The sequence below is a fragment of the Podarcis melisellensis genome (genome assembly GCF_964234715.1).
Source record: "Podarcis melisellensis genome assembly, chromosome: 6".
NCBI lineage: Eukaryota > Metazoa > Chordata > Lepidosauria > Squamata > Lacertidae > Podarcis > Podarcis melisellensis.
The window spans coordinates 29514944-29540316 of record NC_138538.1 but is presented as its reverse complement, the minus strand read 5'-3'; the positions used below and the strand labels follow the sequence as shown (position 1 = coordinate 29540316).

The 25373-nt window shown below is 40.8% G+C and overlaps 1 protein-coding gene across 1 annotated transcript in view; it reads left to right on the top strand.

Moving 5' to 3' along the window:
* Positions 1-485: 485 nt before the first annotated feature.
* TOX2 (TOX high mobility group box family member 2) overlaps positions 486-25373 on the top strand; it is a 251651-nt gene continuing 226763 nt past the window's right edge. Inside the window, exon 1 of the mRNA XM_081916974.1 lies at positions 486-507. The gene's annotated coding sequence lies outside the window, so the exon portion shown is untranslated. The remainder of the gene's footprint in view (positions 508-25373) is intronic.

The window sequence follows — 25373 nt, the reverse complement described above, 5'->3', positions numbered from 1 at the left end:
AATCGAGAGAGAGAGAGAGAGAGAGAGAGAATTGTCTATGAATCAAAGATCATAACATGCAGAACGGACAGGAGCTAATGCATTCTTTTGTATTAGAGATGTGAGAGATTTCCCATCCTTTAAAACTGAAGAATTGTATTGTGAGTTGTTATTCTGAGGGCATTATAATAAAAAGTGGATTTTTGAATATTTTGGGTCTTGTGTTTTTCCAGTATTTTTGAGATAAGGGGAGGTTAGTGTTTAATGAGGTAACATTGTTATTAGTAGGAAGAGTCTGAATCTGTAATTTTTGGGTGCCAATGGAACAGTCTGCTTTTGCAGAATATCTTGAGCTGCTCTATTGTGTAGTAATGTAATGCCTGTTGCTTTATGAATTGCTTATAGCATTTAGATCTAAAAAGAAAATGAAAAAAGCCTCTCCCCTGCATTTTGGACCTCCGTAAGTTAATCTTCTAATTGCTATGACCCTGTCAAGATGAGATCATCTGATTTCCTCAGTATGTTCAGGTAAGAATAATTCCACATTTCTGGTACCACTCTGTGCAATCCAGATCCATTAGACTTGCCATTGACTTTAACAAGATGTGGACTGCATGCAAAATGTGTCATCCAAAGCAACGGTGACAGTTGCAGTTTGAAATGTTTCAAGCTGCCCTTTAACTTTCATTTTGATAATTGGTTGACAATGCAATCCTGTACATCTCTACTAAGAGGCACATCCCACTGAGTTCAATTAGACTTACTCGCAGGTAAGTGGGATGTGAAAAACAAAGTGTAGTTTCTCAGCTCACATATTTTGAATGTGAAACATCATTGATCTTGAAATTTAAATTGGCTTTCTCTGGGAGATCAAATTTTAATAGCTTTAACAGCAACGATACATATGTGAATAAAGTTTACTTGTGTTTCACCTTTTTCCATCCTCATTTAATACTGTTATTCTTTCATCTATTTGATACCAAGGTGGGATAAAATGTTAAAATAATAATAATTAGTAGTAGTAGTAGTAGTAGTAGAAGTAGTGTTTTAAAATTACACATACAGACTTCTCCAAAATAATGTGAAATGTAGCCTTTACCCATGTTGAGGGTATGAAGACATATGTGAACTTGCTGAAGCTAAGTAGATCTGGGTCAATGGAAGACCATATTGGAACCCTGTGTTGCTGCCTTAGGCTTCCTGGATAAATGTTGCCTGCAGGGGTTGTGAGTTGTTTCCATGTTATAGCTGGGATCAAAGGATCAAAGGCACAGAATAGTTTATGTATTCCGAAGAACAAATGGCTGGCAGTGTAGCATGGATAGGACTGTGTTGCCTTTTGGTTACGGAGACTGGGAGGGGAAGCTGGGTGTGGTGCAGGAGCAGCGTTAGGAAGCCAACTTGGCAATGTAGGCTGGCTGCTACAGGGAGCTTCTGTTCATGGCTTCAGCCAATCAGCCATTGACCATGCTCCCCTCTCCTACAAAACATCCCCCCTCACTTTTCCACCCCAACCCACAATGGCCATGGCCACTGAATACACACAGTTTTCGTTGCATTGTTTTTTGGGGTCCCTTGGGATTTGCTCTAAAGATTTTAGTACTTTGACAAACCTTGGGGTCTCTCAGCGTCTACCGATTCCACCCTCTTGAGTAGGGACAAAGCTGTTTTGGCTACATAAGCGATGGCACTCACCCGCTGAACTTCAGAAATATAAAGAAAATTAAATTCTGCAAAGCAAAAAGGAAAGCTTGTGACTTCTTAGCTATAAGACTCAGAAACCTTCCTTCCAGGAGGAGATAAAACTATTGGTCCATACAGCCACAGACAGTATTCTGACCTAACAATAGCAGCTGCCCTGTACTGTACAAAGGCAGGTGTTTGCCTTTCCTATATTCCCAGACTACACTAACCAGATCCTTTCCTGCACCATAAAAAAGAAGGGAGCAAAGGGGAGGGGAGAAGCATATTTTTTTTAAAAAAATGTCTGATTCAACAGTATTGCTTTGGCTCAAGGGGTATGAGACTTGACATTAGAGAGCAAAGGGGAGGGGGAGTTCCATTAAGCACTATGTACTTAATCCTAGAGTTTATAGAGTTCACCTAAAAATATCCAGGTTGTGAAACAAGATAGAGTATAACACATAAACACTGTGGTTCTATTGTACTTGGGGAAGGGGGTCTGAGGATAATAGAGATTCTTGGCCTAATCAGATAAGATAAGCAATGGGAGGAAACCAGTGGAATGGAGGCTCTTTTGGGGCTTAGTGTAACAGGATGAGGCCCTTTGCTACATATCCCCGGGGATTTAGGACAGATGAGACTAGCTCTTGCACCTCATAACTCTTATCCCTAGATCAGGATGCAAACCAAGGCTCCAAATGATGCCAGAACACAAATCACGACCGCCATCTGCACTGGTTGTGTGCAGTGCAGGGTTTTCCAGAAGTTGCTGACATCATGTGGCTAGAAAAAAGGTGTAGCAGTGAAAAAGTGGGGCTACCAAAGCCTTCTTTGTTTCTTGTGCTATGAAACTTTGAATATGCCTATTGTGTATTAATCTTATACGTTCCTCCATGTATGCTATCTGGTGCTAACTGTACCTCAATCATTTAAGGTTAGTTATTCAAAGAGATAAGACTTATTATGTTGTGAACTGCCCTGAGATCTATGGGTATAGGACAGTATACGAATTTAATAAATTATAAATTTGTAGTAATAATAATATTAATAATAATATTCATATATAACAATGAAGGGAGGGAAATGGGCAAATCTGCCATTTTTGGTTTCTCTCCATCTCTCATTTTTCCACTCTTCAGTTCAGTTCAGTTCCACGCCTTTCTGCATCAATTTGCAATTTCTTTTTAAAGTCCTCATGGAAATTCAACAGCATAGTGCAAATTTCTTCTAATAAACACATTTTAGGATCTGGTTTTGCCCTAATATATTCTTTTTGTGTGTGTATATTTTCATCAATATATGCATTTTTTAAAAAAAACAATATTTACAGTATGCATTTTTGTGACACGTTATTTGGCCAGAGAATAGCATTGCAAGGAGCCCAGGGCAGTAAACAAGTGATTAAAAAAATAAAATAATCTTTTAAAATCTTAAAAATAATTCTAATGCAGATGCAGACTGGGAAAGATCTCAACTTAAAAGGTTTTTTGAAAGGGGAAAGTTTTCTGTGGGCACCAAAAAGACAGCAGAGATGCTGCTTGTCTAATATTCAAGGGAAGACAATTTTAAAACACAGGGCGCCACAATGCTAAAGGCCCAATTTCTATAATGTACAGAAGCAACCTTCTGATAAGATGTTATCTGCAGAGCACAGTGGTCAATTTGGGTATATAAGTGGTGAGAAGATATTTCAGGAATCCTGGCACCAAACTGTATAAGGTTTTAAACACTCAAACCAGCACAGCAAACTTAGCCTGGTAGGCTAATAATATCCTGTGCCAGGAAGCAGTCGAGTCACCACATCTTGCATGGACCAACATCATGGGAAGCCCCACATTGAGTGCGCTGCAGTAACCCAGCCTGGAGGCCAGCAGCACATGGATGACAGTTCCAGTCCACTCTGCTCACCACAGCACTTAGGATCTGAAAGGCACTCAAACTGCCTTTGATACCATTTGAAGCTCAGACTGGGAGCTAGCATAACCCTGCATTGGCCTCAACCTGTAGTATGTGGTGCATAGGATTCTTTGCAGATGCTCATGTTGACTTAAATGTTCCAATAGTCCTCCAGCATTCACATGCGCATCAAGTGCAAATGAACACATCGTTGCAGGTGCAATGTTTTCCAGTGGGTCACACATTCACCCACCAGTCATTAAATGCATCCCAAACAAATGTACAGAAAATCAAATGATGTTTGTTGATTGATGAACCAGCCCACTGGCAGTGCATTCCCCTGAGCACATTCTCCCTATGTATTTGGTCTTGAAACTAGCTCACTCCCACGGTCATGTCATTTTTGAAACGAGGTGGTACCACAGGTAGCTGTTACATGCCATTACTGTTGACAGTGGGTTTTATCATTTTTATGTGAGAGAGATTAACTTACCAGCTTTTCCTCTTTACAAAAAATACTTTGGGCTGTGGAAAAACAAAGTGAAGGGTGAGATGGGTTTCCATAATCCAACAGGTAAATGCTGCACCCAGCATCTGTTTATAGATATGGATGCGATATAGCAGCATGTAGCTGTCGCAGTGATTTTCGGTGGTTTTGTTATGTGCGGTCTGGAACTTCACAAGGGAATGAATCCATTCATCTTGGAATAAGAGGGAGGAAAGGGGTGGGAGTGGGGAGACGCCACAATCAGGCAAAAAGGACCAAAAGGCCAGATGAATCCTACTGCCACAAAATAGTTCAATAGTTTTTATTCTTTTGTATCAGACACAAAAGTACTGCCCTGAGTACTTGTCGCCATTAAAGATCTTTACAAAGGGAAGTCTATAGCAGTGTTTCCCAACCTTTTTTGGGCAAAGGCACACTTGTTTCATGAAAAAAATCTCGAGGCACACCACCATTAGAAAATGTTTAAAAAATTAACTCTGTGCCTATATTGACTATATATAAAGTAACTCTCTTTAATAGGAATCAAATAAACAAAAAGAAAGTATTTTATAATTACTTTATTATGAAATAGTAAGTAAACAGAAATATGAAAAATTATAAAATACTTTATTCATTTACCTTTGAGGTTTGTCTCATGAAAGTTGCCTGTTTCTCCGTGTTTTCACGCAGGCGAACAAAATAGTCCGCATTCTTGTTTTGAAGCGAAGGGTGTTTCGTTTGGAGATGGCGTTTAAGTTTGCTTGGGACCATAGCACTGTTAGCTAGCTTTTCACCACACACCACGCACAGTGGAGTTGGTTGGTTTGCATCTCCGGTGAAAGTAAATCCAAATGAAATATAGCTTTCGCTATATTGCCTTGTGCCGGAGAATTTGCTTGAGCTAACCATCTTTGCTTTCTTTTCATGCCCACTCATACTTGGGCTCTCATCTGGCTCCAAATTTTGTTCAGAGTCCAGTTCTTTTCTTTTCAAAAACTTTTCCATCACTGCAGTATCCGGCCATCCAATTGCCACTGACAAACGGATACAGACCCCTTTTTTTTACAGCACAGCTCGCACAAATGTACACGGAACACCCTTTTCGAATTAAAACACACAGTCTCACGAGAGCAAGGAGCAGCGATTTTATATTTTACAAAAAGAAGTCGCTAGTCCTCATGGTGACAGGGTGGAAAATATTTAAAAGCAGAACCACCTTGAGGAAGGTGGAGCCATATCACATCCGGGCAGGAGGCCTAAATTGGTGGAACGCTCAGGCCCCGCTTATTCAAAGAGGACATCAGGCAACGTCTCAGGGTATTAAGAACCTTGAGCTAGATTAATGTCCCCAAACGTCATGGTTTGTGCCAACCTACTGACACTCCACAAAGCTTCTTAACCATGTTTGTATGAAAAAAAAATGGGGTGCTGCGGCTCTCCCAACCCACTAACTACCAGCACGCTTCAACACAATGCCGCGCGCGGCAAGAGCCCAGGCTTTCTGATCCAAGCCGCTTTCCTTAGCGCTTCCGGGCAAAGCCGAGCACATGCTACGAAGCGCCCACACGTGTACGAAAAGTCCTGGCTCAGCCGCGAGTTGGTGCAGGCAGATGCCGTCCTGGAGGCAAAAGCCGTCACATGGGGATTTTCTTCCTCCCTCCTTTAAATTTGGAACGTACGGCACGCGCTCCCTTCACGCCTAGGGGGATTCCCCCCTCCCCTTCCCGCTCTCTCTCTCTCCCTCCCTCCTTTGGCGCGCGCTCCCTTCACGCCTAGGGGGATTCCCCCCTCCCCTTCCCGCTCTCTCTCTCTCCCTCCCTCCTTTTCTCCACCCACACGCCTCCCTGTACGGCTGCTCTGCGCGTGCGCGTTGCTGCGACGCTCTTCCAGTCTTTCCCTGCACCGTGGGAGGTAAGTGCTGGCTCCTGACGCGGGTGCGTGCGGCGCCCACTCCCCCCCGACCGCCTTCCTCCCACGGCACACCAGGCAACGTCTCGCGGCACACTAGTGTGCCGTGGAACACTGGTTGGGAAACACTGGTCTATAGTGTACTGAAGGTTTGGTGGGGGGCAGGAAACACGTTTCCCGCATTTGAGGTAGACTTTACCGTGGTAACATCTTTTGGTGAAAAGGGAAGGTTCTGTTAGTGAGGAGAGTGATGAGGAAGGAAGAGTCTATCTGAGCAAGGAAGAGTCTATCTGGTGTGTGGCCGCTGCCAATGTACATTTGCTCAACTTTGTGAGACAATTGCTAACCAGGGGTTGGGGAAGAAATTTGATCCAGTTTGCATTTAAAAGAGACCCTACCTAATTTGCACTTTCCTAAATAATGTGTACTGCACTTTCTCTAAATCTTGCAATGCAATCATTCAGCCAAATAATTCGTACAAAAATATTTACACTAGGGTAAACTGTGCTTTAAAAAGGTATGTGTTAATGAAAATAACACTCAAAAATGCATTTTACCTAGGAAAATTGACTTACCAAAAAATGTGCATATTGGACAAAATTGGAAATAAAAATGTGTATATTAGGAGAAATTCACATTAAAAGGATGATGAATTTTCATGAGGGTTTTAAAAAATTAAACTGATGTGGAAATGTGGAGAACTGAACTTAAGATTGGAAAAATGAGATGCAGAGAAACTAAAATTGACAGATTTGCCCATCCCTGTTGCTAACATAAAAAAAGATGGCAACAATGGCGGAAAACCCCTTACTCCAAACACTTTGTATTTCGGCAAATGCTGTTTCACAAACAGTGTCAGGTTGAGAATAGATCCATGCAGAATTCAGTCCGTGGCTCAGCAGCTCAGCATTTGTGCTCGTTTTAACCAGCACTGGAAGGAGAAGACCGTGGCCTGGATCAGATATCACTTTGAACCATGTTTAAGGTTAACAATGGTTTAAAGGTGAATGTCCAGCATGCCAATGTGAGGGGCAAAAATTGTGGCTAGGTCACTTCCCCACTCCTTCTGTTGCTGCGCCACTGGGAGCTAAGCCATTGTTTGGTTTAGCATTACATCCAAGCCAGGGCTCATGGTTTGCCTCTCTCCAAACAGGCTGTGAGCATGTTCTTGGCTTAATGCTCCTGGCTTGCTTTCTTCACTGGAGGTGAAGCAAAACTGCTGTGTGTACCTGTGCACCACCACACTGCATGCTTGCCTTTCAACCATAGTTATGCTTAATGATTTCCAATCCTTGAACCTATCTATCTCAGTTGTGATCATAACAAAGGCAAACATGAAGACCTTGGGCCAGCTTTTCTTAAGACTTCTGCTCGGTAGTCATAACTTTAATGTGTGTGTGTGTGTGTGTGTGTGTGTGTGTATATATATATATATATATATATATATTCCATGTGCCTAAAATACAATGACACACCTCCTTCTCTCTCCCTTCTTTATATATTTCCTCCCTTTTTCGTAAATGTTCTTTTACTGGTACTGGTTCTTTTGCTCATTCTTCCGTATTTGTGAGTTGCTAAAAATAAATAAATCACAATTTTTAAAAATGTGTTAGCATCACTCCATGGTTCACTACAGGCAAGCAACACAAGCCTGTGTCTTTCCCTAAGACTGCTTTTTATTACCACGACTACATTTTGGAGAACTGGTCACCTTTTCAATTGACAACAAACTACTGCAGCTGGTAGACAATTTGGATGAGGATAAAGGGGAAAGTGGTTACATGAAAGAATAAGGGGGAGAAGAATCACTTGCAGGTAGTTTGGCTTGGACTAGGTGCACACAGATGTCTCCTGCCTTGCTACCATACAGATCTGTATCATTCTCATCTTTCCTGAATAAGCATCCCATTACTCTTTAGGCAGCCAATGCTACAGGCAGGCAGTGACTTAATTCAGTCATTCCTATATGACTGCTCTCTGTTATCCATTTGGTTTGCATTATGATTTTTTTCCTGGTTTAACCATGACTATATCAGGGGGTGTAAATTACTCTGCAGAATTTGTACCTTACCTAACTATAGGTATGATACACACACATAGGTGTGTGTACACACACCATACAAGAAAGCAACTTGGTCTTAACCAAATCCTCAAAGAAGTTTGGGTTTGAAGTATTTGCACCTCATTTGTCTGTTAAATGCCCCGTGAGAAATTCTTTATATCCTATTTGGTTTGGTTTGATCTTTATAGGATTCACTATTACTGTGCATCATCATGTATGTATGAAAGTGTCAAGAGAGTATAGATTACAGTTCTTATTAAATTCACCTACAGGCACTAGTCTGGATTCTCCCGATTGCTCAAAACCCAATCTATTCAAGCAATATAAAATAAGACAGGCTGTGACAAATTTATAAGCTACTTGCCACTTCCTTATCCCAGTGCAACCACAAATTCAGGTCATTAGTGTATGTTGAACATGCTGAAAATATGTTGCTTCCCCTCCTATTCTCTTTGATCACTCTGGGGCAAGATCATGTGTCTGTATGCAGTGCCAATGGACTACTTTCCTTTTTATGTGCCGTTTTGAGGAGGTCAGTATTTTCCATGTACTCATAGCAGATTTTAGCCAGGGGTGGGGAATGAGATAAACACACCCTCCAAGGAACAATGGTAATGAGCCTAATGAGAGGCGGGCAATAAGGTTACCTGCACCAGGGGCAGCTGGGACAGGGGTTAGTGCATTTCCCCCCACATAATAACTGTGATATATTTAAAGTTATTAACAGGTAAAATTATGCAATTATTTTTTTAAAAAATAGGACATGTTTTCTAAGTGGTGGGTAAAACAGAGCAATGACTATACTCAGTAGCTATACACATTCATAAATGAAGTGTCCTGATATTCATCAGTACAGGGTTAACTTTTGCTTTATATTACATAAAAAGGTAAAGGTAAAGGACTCCTGACAGTTATGTCCAGTCGCAGACCACTCTGGGGTTGCGGTGCTCATCTCGCTTTACAGGCTGAGGGAGCCGGCGCTTGTCTGCAGACAGTTTTTCCGGGTCCTGTGACCAGCATGACTAAGCCACTTCTGGTGCAACGGAACACCAAAACCAGAGCAGCGCACAGAAACGCCATTTACCTTCCCACCAGAGCTGTACCTATTTATCTACTTGAACTGGTGTGCTTTCAAACTGCTAGGTTGGCAGGAACTGGGGCAGAGCAATGGGAACTCACCCCATCCCGGGGATTCAAACCGCCAACCTTGCAATCGGCAAGCCCAAGAGGCTCAGTGGTTTAGACCACAGCACCACCCATGTCCCGTCTTATATAAGTATATTATTATGATTCATTTTATTTCTATACTGCTTTTACATTTTTAAGGAAAAATCTCAAAATGGTCTACAACACATTAAAACATCAAATAAAACAAGCCAGAATAAAACATTGCTGGAGAAAGTCAAATACAAAGTATACATTCAAAGCAACAGAATTAACAGGAAACTAAAATATTACCTTAAAGATTTTTAAATAAAACATTGCAAAGGAGGTCAACTACAAAATGTTCATTCAACACAAGAAATTATCTTAAACATTTCAAAAGAAAACATTACCAACGGAAGTGAAACATAAAGTGCACATTTAAAACAGCATATTCCCACAGAAAAGATGTTTCTTTGGAATTTCTGTGATACTGAGGCCCAAGGGTGGAGAGTATGGCCTCAAACATGAAAAGACTGGTTACAGTACTGACTCAGATATAGGGGTACTCAGGAAGCCAAAACTGGTCCAGGCAGGATGTGAGAAGGGGGGAAGTGTTCTATTTACACAAGGCCCAATGACTGGTCAGCAGCATTGTCCAAGCCTATTCCAATCCTGATCTCCCATACCAGGGAGTGCACTCTTTTCCAGCCCCCTTCTTTACACTCACCTAAAAATGGGGAAGAAATTCAATTCATTTGCATTTAAAGACAAATCTGCCTACACTGCTGTTGCTGATACAATATGCAAACCAAAATATAGCCATATTTTCAAATTTGCACTTCTTTGAATTTTGAAATTTGTTTAACAAGGGATGGAATGGTATGTCACTTTCCTTTTTTTTGGGTTTCTCATTTTTCCAGCCTTAAGTTCGGTGTCCTTTGCAAAATTCAAAACAGAAATGTTCATAGAAGCAATACAGTGTTAAAGTCAGATTAAAACATAAGGCAAGTGTGTCTGATGGCACTGGCACCATGAGAAGAAATCATTATATTCCATGGAGTGTTTATTTGTTAAAGCAATTCCACGTTTGTTTGTTAGTTAGGCTGATGCCTTAATATTATGCATTAATGAACTCACTTTTTCAGCAGCTGATGATTGTGGTTCTAGAAAATTTATTGTTACTATAAAATGAGTCTCTCACTTTCCCTCTGCCTCTCTCTCCTGCTAATTGACAAAGAGGCCCAGTAATTAAAGTACAATAAAAGTTTTCCAGTAATTAGTTTCTGTTGTTTGGTTACAGGCCATCAATTGTTCTTTAATAATACTGATTGTTAACATTCGGTAGTCAGAAGTCTCTCAAAGGATTCTGGGGCACAGCCACTTACAAACACTACACATTCCATTCCCATGAGGGCATTTTGCATTCAGAAGGAAGTTAACCCTCTCCTAGTGTACAATGCTGGTATGATAGCTTTCTGTTTCTGGATAAAACAGCTGAACTAATGACTGCAGGCATGTAGCTATGGCAATTTGGACTGCATTTGCAGGATGCGGTACTCAGCTTTTACTCCAGTTCTTTGGTGCTAGGCTGGAAGTATGGAAAGTTTTGATACTTGGATTACTTTGTCCCTGCAAAAACAGATAAAAATAACAGTAATTATATAATTATCATTATGACTGAAGAAGCACATGAAACAAACTAGACAATGAGGTAGACTTTTCATCATACAATGTATCCTTCAAATCCCTTTTCAGTTCCTTCTTTCGATCTAGTTGGAAAATCTCCATCTTAAAACAAACAAATAAACTTATGCCTCCTTTGTTGGCTACATTTCAGCTTCACATTTCAGAGTATTTTTCCACTGCCCAAGCAAGCAGGTGATGTGTGTAGCTCCAGATTAGCTAGTAGCCACCAGCCCTAAGAAGCTCTCAATGTTAATTGAAGCAAGCATTTTTCTAACCATCAACGCATATTGGCCTATAAATTGTATTTCTGTGTGTTATATGGTTGTTTACTGGAAAGTGATTAATAAATGAAGTAAATAAATAAATATTATAGATGCATCTTTAGCTATTAAGCTAAACAAAAGTCTAGAGGAAATATAAAAAAATATATCAAAATGTTATGTTTAAAATTAAACATTGGTGGTATTTCTAGGGAAGTGCATCATTGTTATGAAATAAATAAATCTGATCCTTACCCAATCCAGTCACTTATAGTACAAAGGCTGCCTTGCAATTCACCTCGAGTTGAGAGAAATAATTTTCTGCTTAATTTTCAGCAAGGCTTGCTATTTTCAATCCCACACTATGGATATGTGATTTCTGTTCAGTTGTGATGTTTGTGGATGAAGTGGACTCCCTCTGTGTAACTCTTGTGATATAGCAGTATCTAAGCATTGTGGCTCAGTTACAATTTGCAATAACTGAGCCTCAAATCAGCTGGCTTAGCAATTCACCTGTTTCATGAGAAATCCTGACTGGCATAAGTATGACCTCTGGTCTGATTTATTTAAAGCTCTTTCTGTGCAGCGCTGCTCCCTGAGTTGTTTTGAAGGACCTGGTCTTGTTGCCCCAACCCAGATCCTGTATTTGCTTCATTTCTGACACGTGATCTTCCTTTCCTTCCTGATCCTTTGTGCTTAAAGATGGCATCAGGGTAAAATATGCGAAAGCTCTACTTCAGGGAGTAAAGGTAAAGGGACCCCTGACCATTAGGTCCAGTCGTGATCGACTCTGGAGTTGCAGCGCTCATCTTGCTTTATTGGCTGAGGGAGCCGGCGTACAGCTTCCGGGTCATGTGGCCAGCATGACTGAGCGCTTCTGACGAACCAGAGCAGCGCACGGAAACGCCGTTTATCTTCCCACCAGAGTGGTACCTATTTATCTACTTGCACTTTGACGTGCTTTCGAACTGCTAGGTTAGCAGGAGCAGGGACCGAGTAGATAGGGATAAAATCAAGGGTCTTGGTCAGCCTTGAAGTCTGTTCTGAGTGTTCTGAGTTCTGTGGTATAGCAGATTTTTAGGAACACTGCCTTATACTGAATCAGATCATTGGTCCATGTAGTTCAGTGTTATCTATCCAGTCTTGCAGTGGACATTCCCAGCCCAACCTGATGATGTCAGGGATTGAACCTGGGACGTTCTGCATGCAGGTGACACACTGCATCTAAACTATGGCTTTAAATGGCCATTTAACATAGCACTGCTGTAAAGGTGCTACAGTGAACTTTTAGAACTACTTGCTCATGAAAAGGGCAGATGTAGTTCAGATTGCACAGGTGAGATCTGTGGTGGCCGGATGAATAGTTGAGGTTAGGTTCTGCTGCAAACCGGAAAAGCCATTTCTAAGGAATGAGTTTTAGGGAAAGTAAGTGTTATTTCAGTTTAGAAGAGTTGCCTAATGCTTTTTTCTCACATCATATCTAAAACATAGATTGGCCTAGAAACTTCAGATTTGTTTAATGCAAGAGGCCGTGAAGTAATCTAAGGAAGAGGGTGATGTGCAGCTTAGGAATTATTCACATCTGAGTTAGAAATACATGAGTGCGCCAGCCAAAAAAAATACCACTTCGGTGCAAGTACATAGAAAATTCTGCTCCAATATGTTGTGGAACACGTCTAATTCAACACAGAGTCATTTCCAACAATGCTAAAATTACAGAGTAACTAAAGCGTACTCATAGAATCATATAATTGTAGAGTTGGGTGGGATCCCAAGGGTCATCTAGTCCAACCCCCTGCAATGCAGGAATCTCAGCTAAAGCAGCCATGACAAATGGCCACATATGGGACTATTTTTGAGGGTTCCCTACCATCCCAAAGTGGTTTGCCTGGTGGGGTGGAACCACCCTCCTAACTTCCCAGCAAAGGGAGGGTGCTGCTGCTGCCTGTCAGAAAGGAGAGGGTGAGTGGCATGGTGGGGAGGCTGTGGCAGTGTGGACACAGTGGCAGGAGTGCTAGACTGGTTCCACTGGAATGACTGCACTGCACCGACCTTCCTAGCACAATAGTAAAGCACATGGTCCCTGATTTGACCCCTGGCATCTTCAATCAAAATAATCTCAGGTAGTATGGCTGCAACAAACCCGTAACTGAAACTCCAGAGACCTACAGGCAGTCACAGAAGGCTGCATGGGCAAATGGTCTGACTAAACGTGCAAAGGTCAGCGGTAGAGTGGCACACCGAGTACAGAGAGGATGTTGTGCGCAGAGTCAGCGTGCATGGTCACATCTCCCTACACTGCTGGGGATAGGTGTTTGAAGAGAGGACTTGTAGGGCCAGCCCTACCATTTGGCAGAGTGCTGTGGCCACCTCAGGCAACAGATGCTGGGAGTCAAGATGTTGGAGGACAATACTGTGTGTTTTGTGGCCTGCCCTGTGCCCACTGTGCTAGCCTGTGAAGAATGTTGCCTCACTGCCAGTACTGAAGTAAGATTCAACTCAACTGACTGTAAGTGGAATGGGAGTGCATGGGATGCCATTTTGCCCTTCGCCTCGGGCAGCAAAATGTCTTAGCCCTGGAGAGGCGGCTGACAGTAGTGGAACGCTTAACTCTTCCCGTTCTGTTTAGGTAAGCTTTTTTATGATAACGCCCTTTGAATTTGATCTATTTGTTTTGAGCTTTGGTTAACTTTTGCTGCTCTTTATTATTCTGCTGATTGTTTTATGGTTTTATGCTCTTGTTTTTTGTTTTTGTGACACCTGAGGGTGTTGTATAGGATGGAAAATGCGAGATATAGATTTTACTGTAAAATTCTAGCAAACCTAAAATGTTGCCACAGCAGTTTTTAATATGACTGACAACATCTCAAAATCCAAGAAAGGTTGTTTGTGGGTTAATACTGGGCCTAGGAAGCGAAAATAGCCTTTCATAAATGATGAATGCCAAGTATCAAGGCTAGCAGTAGCTGGCCAATACTTGAAGGTAATCTTTAAATCCTCAACATCAAGTACATTCAAATAAGAGAAATCACTCCTGCCAGATTTATGTGAGCTATGAGCAAATGCCAGACAACCTCTCAAACCAGAGGAAATAATGTGGCCCAGTGTCTTTTATCCTGTCAAGAAAGGACAAGTGAAATGTCTGATAGAGCTCTGTGGACTTTTCAGAAGGAAAATTATGCTAGCCTGTCACAACTATAAAGGTAGCCTGTTTTAGGGCCATGATCCAATTTTGCCCCTAATGTTCACACATCCTGTGGGTTTATCTTGAGCACCTCCTTGCTGCTGCTGCTGCTAATTAATAATAATAATAATAATAATAATAATAATAATAATAATAATAATAATAATACCCCACCCATGTGGCTGGGTTTCCCCAGCCACTCTGGGGAAACAACTTTGCAAGCACAGGACAATTTGCAGTCATGGTAGATCAGTGCTATGAGAAAGAAAACCAATCACAGAGCTGGAAAGGACCTCAAAGGTCATTAAGGAGCACATGAAGTTGCCATATGTTGATTCAGACAATTGCTCAATCCAGCTCAGTATACACAGTGGTGGCAGGTCCCCTTTGGGACTGGCAGGGCAGAAGGTTACACTACTGATCCCCTGATCTTGGAATCATTAATTTTATTCTGGGGCAGTGCTACACTACAAGTAAGATGCAGTGACTTCTATTTCGCTTATTGTTGGTCTTCAACTGATGGATTGCAACTTTAGCATACAGCTGGTTGCACTTGAGATCTGTGATGGCTATCTTTTAAGAGAGGGAAAGCAGAAAGCAGTGGCAGAGCTTCTACTCTGAATGGAGAAGGTCCCAGATTCAGTCCCCAGCATCCCCGAGCTGGACTGGGAGAAAACCCTATCAAAAATCCTGAAGAGCAGCTGCCAATCAGGGTAGACATTCATCTGCATTGTTCCTATGATCTGTGCTCAGCAAAAGAAACAAAAGGGAATAATTCTGTAGTATACATGGATCCATTGATACAAACCTAATGCAGGGATGGGAAACCTATTACCCCCTAGATCATGGGTAGGCAAACTATGGCCCGGGGGCCGGATCCAGCCCAATCGCCTTCTCAATCCGGCCCATGGATGTTTCAGGAATCAGTGTGTTTTTACATGAGTAGAATGTGTCCTTTTATTTAAAATGCATCTCTGGGTTATTTGTGGGGCGTAGGAATTTGTTCATCCGCCCCCAAAAAATATAGTCCAGCCCCCGCAAGGTCTGAAGGACAGTGGACCAGCCCCCTGCTGAAAAGGTTTGCTGACCCCCTGGCCTAGATGTTGCTGGACTACAGTCCCCCCCACGCTTCACCATTGTCTTTGCTGGTTGGGGCTGAGAGGGGTTAGAGTGCAATAAAATCTGGAGGGCCACATGTTTTTGATCCCTGGCCTAAGGCTTTGGAATCTAACTCAAGGACTCACAGGGAAGTAAACTGTTTGGTTTCATGACTGTGAATGTATCTGTGTGCAAAAGGGAGAGATCATCATCTGAAATATTTAAATTTAGAGTTATGCCATTTGCTTTAATGAACTGTATCTATCTAATTTGCACATGACAAGATTACATTCTTGCCGATTACCTTTTCATGTATCTGGAAAATTTAGTCAGGTCTGTCTATCACCCCTGACTTAAGCAATGAGAAGCTGTGTCAACTGCACCCTCATTTTTCACACTCCTCCTTTATTGACTGTTAGTTGCCTGGCCAAGGCAACCATTTTTAGGCCTGTGGGGAGACTTTTGGCTTGCCCTGATGACTGTTTTCTTGCTTCTCAGACCCATGTTGCTGCCTTACTTGCTGAACGGTCATGGCTCACAGTGGGCATGTTCCTGATTCTCCCCCTGGCCCCCACATTCACTGAATATTTGAAAAGGTTTATAGTGAATACCAGATTATGTATCATGTGTATTGGGGGGGAAGAAATAGAATTGAGATTGCTTAGTGAGTGTTCACACGTATTCAAAACACTATGCATTGTTTCAGACAACCTTTAGTTGCCTCCGAATGGGTGGAGGAGGGCATGCTTAATGATCTGCATTGTGTTTCTGTGTTTTCCCATGATATAAAAACACACCGCGTTTATTTTAAATGCCTTTATTACTATGCTGTTACTCAAAATGTCGTTCCAACATTTCCTTAGTTTTTCATGTCAGAGTTAATTTTTTTAAGAACTCTGTCTCACCCTTGAGAATCTGTTATCTTCCTAGATCTCCTTATATCCCGGGGAATTTATCCTTTTATCCTTTCAGAAAGAATGGGATTGGTAACATGTTCCCCCCTCAAATGCAGAGCTTGAAACCAGATAAGATTTTTTAAACAACATGGCAAATGACAAGAGGTGTTACCAAAATGTTTCGTATAAGTGGTGGGATTGTTTTATTTTTGTATAATAAATTAATCTTGCACAATCCATCCGCCAAGTGGCTACAAAAAGAAAGCCTTGATGAGTAGCCCCGATTCAGAAAGTGTAACATTATTCCATTGCATTAAAATGTTTTAAAGGCCACATTTATGTTTGCATTCTTCTAATGCCTTTCTTCTAGAGCTGTGATCTTTTAAACATGATTACTTGCTTCACATATTATTTTCTACCCTGATAACATGAAGAGTAATGGCTGTACAATTCTCCTCCTTCCCCCCTTTTTGGTTTAGTTACAGGCACCAAAAAGCTAGTGCTTTCTAACATGAGTCCCAAATTTTTTTTTGAAAAAACAAAATACCCATGTCACCGTATATATGCAACACGGTAGATTTTCTTTCTGACGCCCAGATTATTCAAATATAAGGAATATTATATTTGAATAATCAAATATAATATATATATTATATTAATATATATTATAATATATATATTATATTATCAAATATAAATATAATATATAATAATCAAATATATATCAGATCTCTAGCCTGTTTAGGGAAGTGAAGTTTTTAATGTTTTATGTTTTGTTGTATTTTTAATATTTTGTTGGAATCCATCCAGAGTGGCTGGGCAAACCCAGCCAAATGGGCAGGGTAATAATAATAATAATAATAATAATAATAATAATAATAATAATAATAATAATAACAGTGGTACCTCGAGTTGCGAACACTTTACAGACCCCACTAACCCGGAAGTAATACCTTGGGTTAAGATGAGAAGTAGTACCTCAGGATGAGAACAGAAATTGCACGGTGGGGGAAGAGAGGCAGCAGGAGGCCCCATTAGCTAAAGTGGTACCTCAGGTTAAGAACGGTTTCAGGTTAAGAACAGACCTCCAGAACGAATTAAGTTCGTAACCAGTGGTACCACTGTATTATCCCAAACTCTGAAGGCTGGAATGCTACTCCAAGTTTACCATGGAATAAATTCAACCCAGTAGGGTGAGAGTTTGGATCGTGCCCTTACAATTTTATCCCACACTGTTTCAGCACAGCATACAGTGTTGTTCTCTCTATTCTTTTAATCTGCACAACCACCCTGTGAAGTAGATTAAACAGAGTGATGTCAACTGACAAAAGGACACCTTATGAGCTTCGTGACTGAGTGGAGATTTGGACTCTCATCTCCCTGTGCCTAAATTGGGAAGCCTTACCCAACACTCCATCCATTACACCACACTGACTGTAAATAAATAATTATACTATTAGAGCTGATCTAAAATTGTTCAAAAGGCATTTTGCTGAGAAAATTTCAGACCTTTCCCCTTTCCCCTTTCCCACTCCCTGCTCTAGAATAAAAGCCCACTTTTATTCAGAATTTCCCACCAGTTTCCCCCACCATTGCTTTGATAATAGCTTTGAAAATAGATGTATTTCCTTGTTCCCACCACCAGCATCTAAGAACAATGCTAGATATACAATTGTCAGGTGCCTCTGATATGAGACATTGTGAAGACTGCAAAATGGCGGCCGGGGTGGGAAGAATAATTGCTGTGGTAGGGGAAGGATTCTTACAGGAGGAGGAAGAAAGAAGCTGTGTTACTGCTACTGCTAATAGTAATCTCCAATAAACTTTTGGGAAATGTCTCCTCCCACTGGAGAAATTGGGTGAAATTGTCCCCCCAATTTCTCTGGGTGGAATTCAGTGAAGCTCTAGGTCAAATGTGTAATCACTGCAAGGATTTGTCTATGAATAGCATAATGTTCTCCCCGTCTCCTGTCCCTGTGTTTGAGGGATTCCCTAACCCTCTGGAGCAAATTTGGGGGTGGCACGGGGGGAGGAGAGGGGGGAAAGTCCCATTGACCAAGCAGACGTCATCCACCTGCATAATTATTTAGCTGAATACTACCCTAAGCTGACAAATAGGGTGGAGAATTTCGAAAGGTCATTTGCTCACAGGTCTTAATTGCATAACTAACCATATTGCCTACACATTTAGAAATGTGAAAGGTAGATTAAGAGTCCACAGCTTTTTTACCAGAGGATAATGATCCTTGCACTGTAACAAACTAATCAAATGCACTTTTAAAATGAATTCAATCATGAGAAATGACATTCCTTCTACTATATGTAGGTTTTAATAATTGGCTGTTGAAGATTATTCTTTTTTTAATGAATTGCTTATATTGCAAATTATTCTTGTTATGGCTGGTACTAAGGAACACCTTTGTTAAAGCTGATCTTTTTGTGAGACAATCTGGAAAGTCATGAATGTTTTAGGCTTGCTGTAGTGATTTTTTTAAAATGTTGATTACACTGAGGAAGTAGAAATTTAGCACATGAAAATTCAGATTGGACCCTGATTCAGCACTTCTGAGAACAGCCCACTTTAACTGTTTTGGAAGCTGTCCAGTTCAGCTCAGGATCCTGGTCCACTCCAGAAAAAAAGAAGTATTGCCCTTTCCCCTTCACTACAGGAAAACCAAAAAACAATGACTATTTTTCATTTTGACAGAAATGAATGAAATTTGCAGACATAGTATTCCTTCCAAAGTGAGTGAAGCCTGTGAAATTATAGGGGAATAAGTCTAGGCTGTGGTTGTTTTTTGTGCTGGGCACATTTGAAGTTTGACTTTTTAAGTGAATGTCTATAACTTTTTTGGAGGGGTTTTTTGGCACGCTTGGGTGAAATTTCAAGGCATGGTAGACCCTACCAAATTTCAGAAGGATAGCTGTAATGGTTTTTAAGTGTAGCCTGTACAGTTTCAGAGTAAGTAAAAAAGAAATCACCTAATCTCTCCTATTGTTTTGTGGGCAATTGTTCTGAAAATAGCAGACATGGCAAAGGCTCCTCTGAGTAAGACACCTATCGATTTTCAGGCAAATACGTGCAGTGGGTTTTATGTTTCACACCTTTAAACTGTGGGAGGAGGACTAAGCAATTCACATTTCTCTTGCTTGGTTTTGATTGTAGGTGCTGATTCAGTGGCATTAGATTTATTACTTTATTATTATTATTATTAGCAATAGCCCCTTCTCACAAATGAATATTTGTTATGTCCCTAGATGAAAAAAATCAGAACTCACATATATCTTGTTTGTCACTATGTGAACGGGTTGCTGGACTGGATGGGCCACTGGTTTGATCTGGCCACTGGCTTGATCCAGCAGGCTTCTTAAGTTACATGTATTCTTCAGGTACATCACACATAGCACCAAGCAAAGTATTTTGATTTGAGGACCAAACTGGCATGGGCATTAGAAAACATCTCATGGACTCTTACTTCCCCCTTCTTTTTATCTAACTTTGGATATTTATAATTATTATAATTATTTTAAGTGATATCCATTTTTACCCTCTCTTTCTAGTATCACTTTTAATTTTAGTTTACTCATTCTCATCAACCCACCCCCCAAAAATATAAGAAGCCTTCAGTCTGTTAATTCATGATACCATAGTGTATGGAAAGTCATCACTTTACATGGTTGCCCCACCTGGTGACAACACACAGCTAACCTTTCCTAAACCTAGTTGTGTCCCACGTGAAGAAGGTTGAAGGCTGTTGCCATGGCATTGAGGGAGAGAGAGAGAGAGAGAGAGAGAGAGGGGGGGGGGGAAATGCTTTTTTAAAAAAACTTCCTAAGCAAGGCTAAACTATACACATACATTGCAGACACACACATCTTTAAGCACTGGACCAAACCATGGTTTCCCACAGAGTCATATTTATCAATGCATTTCCTGTGGAAGGAAAGAAGAAATTGCCTGTTTTGCAGATTAGGAGCTATTCAAGGGGTATGTGTGTGGGGAAGGGAAGATGGAGAGAATGATGACAATTGGAAAGAAAAGAATAAATCAGCCTTGCCACCATTCATGACTTATTCATGAGACATGTGAATTTTGCATTTAAATTTGACATTCTCATGATCTCAATATTGTATATGCAAATCTAAAGATTTCTGCATCCCTTCACATTCTTGATTCAAGTGTGCTCTCAGTTTCCCCCCGTCCTCCTGTGAATACAAAACTAGCAAACCTCCGCGTAGATGCTGCTTTACATGGGGTTTATTCTTTTCCCACAAATCCAAAGAATTCAATCAATATAATGTATTAATTTCACAGATTGTTCAAGTGGTAATTGTCGTTATTGAGCATTCTTTTTTTTATAGTGTTTCTCCCCTCCCCCTCCCTTTTGCTGGTTTATTTGCAATTCTGCTTTTGCCTTCTCCAAGATTCTGTCATGCCCAAATAGAGAGTCTCTGTGTATATTTATCTGTCAATATACTTACAAATAATTCAGAAAAGCAGATCAGAATTACAAAGAATGGTAAATGTCAACCAGCCAGGAACAGATATGTGCCATGCCTGCATGAAAAAATTCAAATACAAATATTTAAAGTGTCAGTTGATAAATAACAAAAAACGCCCTACTCTTATTTGACTGCCAGTTTTGAAATTACAATGTTAGTGTAGAAATAGCTCATCTGCTAATAACTAACAAGTTGCTATCACATTCCCCAAGCTGAAGAAAATAAGGTCGCACAAGTGCTTATATGCAATTTATAGAAGTGACTGCTAATAACCCAAAACACAAGCCATAGTATTTTTTATTTCTTCACTGAGTGTTGTAGCCCATTATGTTCCCTGGAGCCACAAACGATTGGTAAATTTTGAAGTGCAGGAACTCACTGTGACAGTCTCCAGAGCCACACCCAAAAGAGAGACCATTTTTAAGCTCTCCTTGGAAGCCCCCTCTTCCATGCAGAGCTTTAAAATGCATGAAAAGGCAAAAGGGTGGTGCAGGAATTATTTTAGCTATGGAGACCTGTATCCACATCTGCAATCCGTCATGAAGTTCACTGGGTGGCTTTGGGCTAGTCATCGTCTGAATGTAGCCTACGTATGCATTAGTCCAGGAGTAGCCAATGTGGTGTCCTCCAGGTACTGTTGCACTACAGCTCCCATCAGGCTAGCCAGTGGTCAGGGATGATGGGAGTTGTAGTCCAACAACATCAGGAAGGCACCATGTTCTTTACTCTTGCTGTAGTCCAAATGACTCAAATGTGCCAATTTTAACCTAGATCTGATCCCATGGTGCGAGCATATTTGAGAATATATCATATCAATTTTGCCTTCAGATATATCATACCAAATTTGCTCTCCCCAGAGAGGCTTGCCTGATGCCAGCATTACATTTAGGCCCCTGGCAAAAACATTCCTCTTTACCCAGGCCTTTAGCTGTTAGTTAATCTATGGCCTGTTAAAGCTGGAGGAGGGGGGGTTGCTGCTGTTATGATTATTTTATTATTATGCTACCTATTACTATGCTTTTGTTATGTTTTCCTTTTTAAGCTTCGAAAAATGTGTTCTTAATATTGTACACCATCCTGGGATCTTTTGATAAAGGGTGGTATAAATCAAATGAATAATAATAAAAAAGAAACATTCAAATAGATCTATCAATCTTAAGCTTATACAGTTTATACGGTCACTAAGATTTTGTATTTTGAGCAGGTTTTGTCATTGTTATTCAGGAATATAGTGTGTGTGTGTGTGTGTGTGTGTGTGTGTGTGTGTGAATGACTGTTCAGGCACACTTTTAAACTAACATGAATGTACCCTAGGAACATTAATGCTGACAATGTCACAAAATGGCTGAAAAAGAAATAGCAGTAACACCTGGAAACTGACTTGACCCTTCTCCCTCTCAAAAATCCAACAACAGGAAGAACATCCAAAATATCCACAGCTATTGCATTACCACATAAATTAATTTTGACATTTAATCCTAGATCAATTGGTGAATCTCACAACAGATGGCTTTTCTTGTCACTGTAGCAAATGACGATAAGCAAATATGCTTCCAATTTTTTTTAAAAAAATCCCACCATTAATTTCCAAAGTTCAGTTCAGTTAACAGCGTTTTCAATAAACTTAAATTAAATGCAAGTGATTTTGGACAAAGAATAACTTTTGCAAAGAGTGTAATGCTTCCTAGCTCTCATATTTATGCACTTAAAGTCTGCTGTGCTGGATATGTTTCTTTGACTGGAGGAGAATGTTGACAGCACTCATACAAATTTGTATTCTACATGAATGGAGCAATCCTATGCCTTTCTACTTGGAAATAAGCCCTGTTGAGTTCTGTGGGGCTTGCAGAATCTCTGCCAGTTACTGGGATGTTGGGTTTGCACAGAAACACAGGAGAAAGCACTGGGTTGGCTCCACTGGGGTGCCTGCACAGTCCCAACCTCACCAGTGCCCTGCCTCTGCAACCACCCCTCTAAATGGCAGTGGTGCAACTCTCAGGAGGGCAGTGGTGCAGCACCTCTTTACCATACCAGTGTGCCCGAGAATCCAATCAATCCCATGCAAGATCTGCCTGTGACAGAGAACTCATTAAACAGATTCATTGGTGGTCACCTCTGCTTCCTGCAACTAAGCGCCATGGCCTCTTAGGAAAGATGCACACTTGGCAGCTATGGCAAGATGATTCACTTTTATCAGCTGCTTAGAGGGTAGAACTGTATTTGATGAAGACTGGGCCTAGGAGCTCAAGAAATTAGGGGAGGCTGTGATTTGAAATTGAGAATGGTGTGTGAGAGAGAGCTATGCTGCTCTCCTCTCATTCAGTCTCGTCCATGACTCAGCATAGCCATGTAATAAATCCAAGCAGAAGGGTCATTACAGTATAAGAAAATTGCTCAACCTACTTATATTCAGCAATGCAATCAAAAGAATTTAATCATTCTTCAGCAATGAAAAACTAAGAATATCCTGGGGGAAGGACTATGACTCAGGAATGGTACACAGGCTTTAAATGTAGGCGGTCCCAAGTAGGCCACTGTGAGAACAGGATGCTGTTGGGCATTTGGTCAGATCAGCAGAGCTCTTCTTTTGTTCTTAGCCACAGGTATATTAAGCTTTTGAAAGGGTCAGGCTGATGAGGAAGACCTCTGCTAGAGAATCTGGAGAGCTACTGTCTCTCAGGACAGGCAATACTGGTCTAGAGGGACAAGCAGTTTGACAAATAATCTAATAACTTCCTGTGTTCCACAAAATTGATTCCAGTGTTGGAATTATGTGTCAAGGATGAATTGGACTCCTGATTACTTTGAAATGGGAAAATGAGTATATTATTAATTGATAACCTTTGAGAATGATTTGGTCATGCAGGAATTCTTCATACTTGCCATGAAATGACTTTTTGCCAAGGCTCTCCAATAACCGTACACATTTAAAATTAACACACACACACATGGCACTATTAGGAATTCTTGCCTCATTTTCATCAATATCCCAACATAGTTATTTTCTAACATTCCATGAGAATTAGAGAGTTAAATATGAAAGAAAACATTTCAAAGCCTGAGTCAAGTCTGGGAATCAGGATTGAGATGTAAGTGTGAAGGCAGCGTTAAAGATCAAAAGCTTTCACAGTAACCAACTGAAGCTGTTGATACAAAAGTATGTCTCATGTACTAAACTATAATTCCAGCTACTTGAAGGAAAAGGACTAGACTCAGTTAAAGAGTCATTGCACATGTCACTTGGCCTGTAAAACAGACTCCATAATTACAGCATATCAAATTCTGATCTCTGCTACATGAACACAAACTAGATTCATTTACACCAGCAGCACAAAGGCACTTGCGCTAGATACTGTTTCATCTATGTTACATGTAAGCAGCCCATATCTCCCAGAATATATGTAAATATATATTATTAATTTCACTTCTGTGCTTTTGATAGCAGAAAAGAAAAAACTGTGAGCCACATCTATATCATGTCTGATGTGGAGAGGCTGGAAAAAGAGGCAGGTTTGCAGGAAGATCATACTAAGGAAAACTTGCAATTTCACCTGCTTTCTATGATAACCCCATGAAGAAGACAGTTACAGATGTAATATTCAAGCCCATTTGCCTTCAGCAAAGCTGATCTGTAGGTGGTCATCAAGTTCCTTTAAGATGCCTCCATCATTATTCCAAAACTAGCAGCCGTTTGACAAACTTGGTTGATGCTCAAATGTGCTGGAAATCTGGGTGCACCATGAATCCATCAAATATTGCATTTCCCCCTTAAAGTATCTGTGCCTTGCCCCTATTAATATCAGTTCTTTTGACTCTTTCCCAAAGCTGTATACAAACACTGTGATAACAACCAAAAAAAAAAAGGTAATGATTTCCATTTTACAAATTAAGAAAGTGAAGCATCTATTAAAATGATTTGCTCTTGAACATACACAAAATTAATAGTTGAGCTTCAAATTATTGTATCTCTTGCCTTCTGTCTTGAGAGTTACTGAATTATGTTTTCTTTTTGAGCAACATATTATGGATTGAATACAAAAATATCTGACCGGTTGGTATAGCAAAGGTATGCAGATATGGACCCCAATCCAGTTGACTCACAAGCCATTGAAACCAACAACAGAGTTGGTGGGGTGAAACCTTTGACCCTATAGATATTGCTGAACTGCGACTTTCGTCAGCCCCAGCAATCACAGCCAATGACTAAAGAGAATTGGAGTTCTAATACAGCAACACCTGGAGGGCCAAAGGCTCCCCACATCTGAAACAGATAGCAAGATATTTGCTGCTAATTTAAGTCCTGATGCTTTCAACTGAGCTTAAAGCACTAGCAGCACAGGTGGTGGGATAAGTCCACTCTCCAACACGCGAATCATTGCAGCTTACCTGGATGACAATGTGTGTGTGTGGGGGGGGGTGATACACTGAGGTTGGGACCACAGTGCAGCAATAGTAGTACTGTCACTGGTCCATTTGCTGTACCCACCAGGGCAAACATGCAGCCCAGACATCAGCATTTCTGTTTATCTTGTTCAACTAACACTCAGCCATCTGTGGCTACTGAGCATGCTCAGTCATCCCTGAG